At 60.1% G+C, this 6,434-nt stretch overlaps 1 long non-coding RNA gene across 1 annotated transcript; it reads left to right on the forward strand.

Annotated features, from left to right (window-relative positions):
* The first annotated feature begins 2,122 nt into the window (after positions 1 to 2,122).
* Positions 2,123 to 3,205, forward strand: LOC119242966 (uncharacterized). Its single transcript, XR_005124587.2, has 3 exons — positions 2,123 to 2,286; positions 2,652 to 2,832; positions 3,170 to 3,205. It is a non-coding gene; the product is annotated as an uncharacterized LOC119242966 (long non-coding RNA).
* The last annotated feature ends 3,229 nt before the right edge of the window (positions 3,206 to 6,434 follow it).

A 6,434-nucleotide genomic window follows, 5' to 3' on the forward strand; every position in this document is an offset into this window, starting at 1 on the left:
GAAAATGGAAAGTTTTGAAAAGAATTGCGGGGAAACAAAGCGGCGCCGGGGTCAGGGAGAAGCCAGGCGGGGACGCGCGTCCCCCAGGGGTGACCTGCGGCGTGTTCCGCCTCCCGCAGCCAGCGGGAAGTCAGGGTGTTGGTCCCGCGTGGGAGAGATCCAGCTCTGGGGAATTGGAGTTGGGTAGGCCCATGGCTTACTCCCCCCAGCTTGGAGCACTTCTGTCCCGGGGGGAGGCCCCTCACCCTCGGGGTGCTGGATGGACTGTCCAGCCATCGCCTGTCTGGGTGGCTGCATCCATGGTCAGCGAGCGGCCGGTCAGCGCTCGGAGCCTGGCGGGTGGACACTGAGCACCCACGGACGGAGTCTTTCCTCACCCTAAGCCCCTTGCCCGCCGGGGGCTCCTTCCAGTGCCGACCCACCTCGGGCCGTTGGCCGCGCGCGCCCTGAACGGAGGCGGCCGCTGTCACTTCACGGGCAGGAAGGCGGCGCCGGGTGGATGATGGACACTCTCTGAGCAGGTGCAGCTCAGGGCAGGTGCTGGTGAGCTAACGAGGCACCTCCCGCGTCCTGACGGATGACTGTCCTCGCCAGAGGCCCACCGACCAGAGATGGGGGGTCGCGCTGGCCGGCACGCGGGGCACCGCCGTCTCTCTGCGGGGGACGCCTCTCGTCTGCTGCCCGAGGGTGACCCGCAGAGCTGGGGCTGAAGTCAGCATGGCAGCCTCTCTCGTTACATGAAAGAGCGGGCAGAAGCGAGGAGGCAGCGGAATCTGAAACACCGCCGACCCGCACCGCACGACAGGAGACCGCGGGCTCGTGCTCCGGCTTCGTGGGCGTCCCTGGGACACGGGGCGTGTCCTGCGCTGGCCACAGGAGGACAAGGGTCTCACCGGACACCCGAAGGAGGGTGGCGCCCGCGGCCCGCGCTGCCCTTGCGGGGTGCCCCCTGCTCCATGAGGGTCCTGCGGTGGTTATGGGAGCCCACTGCCAGGCACTCTCTGTCTCCCCCGAATCTGCTGAGAGCCGCGTTTCCACGGGGCACGTTATTGGAGATGTGGCGGCTGCGGGCTATTGGAGCTGGCCCAGGACGCTCCTCCGCCGCCGGCTCCCGGTCCTCCACCGCGGCGGGCCTGCAAGGGTGTCCGTGCACCGCCAGCTGGCGGGGCGTCGGCGGGGAGGTGAGCCCCGCAGATCTTGAGCGTTTCCTCCAATTTCCTTTTGGAAAGATGGGCTTGGAACAGCGCCCCTCACTGGCTCTTGTTTGTTTGTTTGGTCCTGCCCAGCGGAGAGCACCGAGCTAGGACATGCGATGGCAGGCCCCACGGCGTGGGGTGCAGGGGCCCCCAAGTCAACACCGTCTCAACAGGCTTTGAGTTTCAAGTTGTCTAAAGAAATATGGGATCACCACCTCCGCCTTCCCCGAAGTTCACAAAGCTGCCAGTTACCCGAGGCGGAACCACCGCCTTGGGCGCACAAGACCTGCTGTGCCCGCCACTGTCCCTGACTGGCCCTGCGCGCCCGTGGCGGGGGACTGTGCAGATTTACAGCCGTGTCCTTTTGAGGGTGGGACTCACCTCCAACCGGTACCCCAGAGTGCGTTCATCAGGCTCTGAGTGGCTTTTGACCCTGCCGCTGTGACTTGGGGTTTTCAAGACAGTTCTGAATTCAAGCAAGTTAAAATTTTCCCATAAAGCGACCCCTTAACAGTATAACAAACAATATGAACATAAATGGGATCATGAGCCAGAAAAGTGCGCACTGATCCAGTCGTCCAGAGTTTGGCTGGGAAGCGGTGGCGGTCCCTCTCCGGCCACGTGCCGAGCGTGTCCCCACGGGACGGGCCAGCTGCCCTAGTGTCTCCGACGGGGACGGCTGAAGATGCCAAGGGGAGTCTCGTTTGCATCAGCGTCAGGAAGCAGCTAACACGTACATGTCGAGTGTGTTCTAGGTCCAGGTCATCTTGGTCTCGGTGTGGGAAACTCTACCTGCCATCAGCAGACACAGGTGTGTGCCGTCACCTGGCAGGGTGTGTCCGTCTGGGTCACAGCCGCTGGGCGTGGCCAGGTGGAAGCTGCAGAGGGGGAGCCCCGCGGGCCACCCCACACCCGGTACTGGCTTCAAAGGCCGCGGCCCCGGCCTGCAGGGCCCTGTCCTGTGGCCCCGCTGGGTCTCACTCTGCCTCCCCGAGTGACCATGGGGAAGGAGCTATAGGAACTCAGGGGCCCACCTCAGAGCTGCAACCGGAGAGGTGGACACTGGGGGCAGTGCGTGCCGGCTGTGAAGGTGACACGGTCCCCGCACACCTGGGCTGGGGCTGGGGCTGGTAACAGTGGCGGGGGCCGGCGAGGAGTGTCTGCTCACAGAGGACGGGCGCTCGTCCTGTTGCCGTGGCCTGGCTGGTTCTCCCTGGCCCCGTGCACAGGCTGGGAGACACCTCAGGAACAGGGAGGATGAGTCTGTCAGGCCCATTTTCTTCTTTTTCCAGAGGGTGAATTTATTTTTCGTGTTGTGAAAGGGGCGTGTGACCACGCCGGGCAGGGGCTCTTCCCCGGGAACCCTAGTTCCATTTTCACTTCTAACAAAGCACACACCGGGGCCCAGTAGCTCATTGGTTCATCTCTCTGTCCTCACAGTCCTTTGCATTTCAGACTTTATGCCAAGGAGAGAAATGCTGTGAATGCGTCTCGTAATGATGATGGATTACACGTGAGGAACGTGGCCGGCGAGTTGGCCAAATTACCCGAGCCTGCCGTGGGCCGACTTGGGTCTGAATTATGGAGAAGATGAATTTTGGAATCCTTTCTGCCGCGAGGACAATGGATAAGCTTTGTTAGCAGGCGGTGGAGACACCCGGGGAGCAGCGGCTGCGCAGCGTTGGGGGTTTAGCAAGACAGGGTCTGGCCAGACTTTGGCCGGGGCCCAGGAGCCCAGAGTCCGTGGGCTGGAGGGGCCGGGAGGCTGGTGGCAGCTCGTCCTGCACGCCGGATCCTGAACCCCCCCAAACCCCGACCGCGGGTCTCTGTTGGAGAAAGTCAGGGCCTGGCACAGGGAGAAACCACCCCTGACCCCTGCAGTTTGCTCCCCCCTAGACAGCGAGGCCTTCCTTTCTCACCCTGAACTTCCACACCTTTCAGCCTCCTGACAATTCCCCTCCCTCTTTCAACAGGTGGGCGATTCCGCAGAGCAGATGTCGGCCGTGCTGGGTGAGATGCTCAGGCTTCTGTGCCGCTGGCCGCTGTGGCCTGCGGCCTTGAATGCAAGAGGTGCTGGGGCGGTGGGTGCAGGCAGGCGGGCCTGATGGGGGACACCTGGAGTGCAGTGTGGCCTGCTGGGTGGGCGCACCTGGGCGGGGGCGGAGCCTATAGAGGCCGCTGAGGGGGAGCTGCTGCGAGAGGATGAGATCTCGAGAGACATGGGGAGGAGGAAGGGTCTGCCAGGGGCTGGGGGCCTGCCCGCGCCCTGTTCCCCGCCCCCCTCACTGGCCTGCGGGTGCGCCCCACAGCAGGGGGTAGAAAGAGAAAAGCCGCTGAGGGCTCCCGGACGCTCCTTTATCCGTCTGCCCCACTGGCAGAGCATGCCCCGCCCGCTGGCGCAGCCGCTTGACCGCCAGCCTCTGCTCCTCCGAGACTCACCGCCACAGGCCGCGCTCCTGGCCCACAGCCGCGCCCGGCCCTACTGACTCCTGCCTCTCCTGGCCTGCTGCCCCTCACTCCTGGGGCTCCTCCTGGCCTGCCCTTCCCACGCCGACTCTCGGACTCCCTCCCGCCCACCCGCCCTTCCCCTTCCCTGGCCTTGCTCCGTCCTCCATTTTCCTAAGCCTCCGACCAGGAGCTGGACTCTGGGCTGGGCCCTGCACTCTCTGGGGGCCACAGGCCCCTCTGCTTGCACTGACCAGCGCCTTTGCTGGACCCACTGGCCGAGCGGCTCTCACCAAAGGCGTCCATGTGCCAGTCACTGGTGGGGCCCAGGAGAAAGTGCCGGGAAACTCTGTCTGTCCGCCCAGCAGCGCGTGGTCGAGTGGCTGCTTCTCGCCAGCAAAGGACTGGAGTCACGACGGTGGCGATGGCCGAGCACAGGGCAGGTAAGTGCCTGGCGTCGGTCGAGGGGGCTGGTCAGCAAGGCCTCTGCCGAGGCTGCTGCCTTAGTGACCCCAACCTGGCCTAGGGGAGCGCACCTCAAGGGGCAGTGTGGGGTGGGCGCAGCCTGCGGGCGGATGTGCGTGATGCTACAGGTGTGGGCAGAAGAGATGGCCAGACCCCTTGGCGCGGGAATGGCTCGATGGTGTCCAGGGCCCTTGGGAGAACCGGGGACGCCCATGGGACCACACCTGGTTGCCCTGAGATGACACCTGGTGTCCCTCAGCCTCGTGTCCCCAGGTGGCCCGGCGGGGGAGGACACACCAGCACTGCTGTCCACCCAGCAACAACAGCAGGGCGGGGGGCCCTGGCAGGGCAGCAGGGGGCTGGAGAGAGGTGCAGACAGCGCCCTCACGCACAGGTGCGTCCCTGTCGGCCGACCGCGGACGCCGCACAGCCTTGAGAAGGCCCCTGGCTGCTGGGGTGCTGTTGGCCTAATGGACCGCGGCACAGAGTGTGGAGGCCGGGAGGTCAGCCGGGGTGGCCGGCACAGGCGTGGTGTAGAGTCGGGTGACAGGTGACTGGAGAGAGACGGATGGTCGGATGTGCCCAGGGGACAGACTTTAGGGCCGGGAAGGGGCTTCAAGGCGGGCAGAGGGAGCTGGAGGAATCTGAGGTCACTTAAATTCATGGTCCCCTGTGGGAACCGCGTCACTTCTCTGGCTGCTTTCAAGTTTCCCTCCTTCTGGCGTTCCCAGAGCTTGATATGACGTGACTTGGTGCGAATTCCCTTCAGAGCGTCCCGTCTGAGTTTTTCCAGCTTCTCGATCTGTATGCTGAGGGCCGTCACCACACTGGAGACATTTTCATTCATTATTTTCTCAAAACACTCCAACACCCCCCTTTCGTCTGCCTCAGGGGTATTTCGTCTTTTGCTACTGGCCCCAGATCGCCGAGCTTTGGTTCATTTCTTGCAGTCTGTCGTCTCAGTGGCTCAGAGAAGCTGCTTTTTCTGATTTGTCTCTCCACTGCTGCCATCCTGTCCCCTCCGTTCTACTATTGAACACGGTTGTGCTATTTATAAAGTTTGTGTTCCTCCATCTTTCGGTTCTATTCCATGGGGTTCTTTCAAATGACTTCTGTTTTTCAGTGATATTTTCCTGCCTTTTTCATTTGTTGTAACAGACCCTGCAGTTGCGCACTAGAACATCTTTATAATGGATGCTTTAAAATCTTCGTCGGTAATTCTGGCCTCTGACTCATGTTAATGTTGGCATCAGCTGATTGATTCTCTCATTCAACTTGTGATTACATTATTGGTACCATGTGTGATGTTTCAATTGAATCCTGGGCATTTTGGCTATTGTGTTAGGAGAGTCGGTCCCTAGAAATACTTCCCTTTCGAGGGCAATCGCCTTGCTCTGCAGGGAGGTTCCGGTCTATCCTGTAGGCTGTGGTCTCCAAAGACAACCAGACATCTTGGTCTCCTAATTTAACTTGTGTTGCTGGAGCTCAGACCGGGGCCCTCCGGTACTCCCTGCGCAGGTAGAAAGGGGCCGCCGGCTGGTCACCGGTGTCTCTGGGCAGGAGGGGGTCTCTGATTTGCAGAGTCCGGCTGCCCAGACCTAGGCGCTTGCATTGAGATCCTTTTGCTCTCCTGTCTTGTGTTTCTGCTGGGCGTGGACGAGGTGAGTGAAGTTCCCCCGCATGACGCAACGGGAAGGAAATACAGGGCAGCGCGGCGGAGACGCCAGAGAGACAAATAAGAACCAAGCGGCAAAAAACAGGAACGTAGGTGAACTGCCAATGTTCGTTCCAGTTACCTGGGACGGCGGCACTGCGGTAGGAGCAGCTGCTGGGGTCGGGGATAAAATTGTCAGTTTGCTATTGGAAAATTACATTTAAGAACTTTAGAACTCTCATGGAATGTCTTGAAGTCAAAAATTCTAAGGAGTTACCTCAAATTTGAATGGACAAAGGTTGTCTTGGCATCGAGTGAGCAGGAAAGACAAGTACCAGGGCACCATGAAGAGAGAGGTTGAGAATTCCAGACTGTGAATCCGGGCTCATTCTCTTTACGGGTGAGCCGAAGCTGAGGAGACCCACCAACGTACCGTAGCAATGAACTGTGAAAACTAACAAAGCTGTTTCATTGTGGTTGAGTTCTAAGCCCGGGAACTAAACAGTATTGAAATATAGGAAAATTGAAAACACTCAGGTAGGTTCAAGTTAAATATACTTTTCATGTAATTAAGATCTGATAGATTATTTTCAACAATGCTAGGATTAGGTACTAACTTTTCTATAAATCTTTATTAAAACAACCCCAAATGCAAATCATGAACATGATTACAT

This window comes from Talpa occidentalis, unplaced genomic scaffold (assembly GCF_014898055.3).
Source record: "Talpa occidentalis isolate TD23 unplaced genomic scaffold, MPIMG_talOcc4v2.1 talOcc4.13, whole genome shotgun sequence".
Taxonomy (NCBI): domain Eukaryota; kingdom Metazoa; phylum Chordata; class Mammalia; order Eulipotyphla; family Talpidae; genus Talpa; species Talpa occidentalis.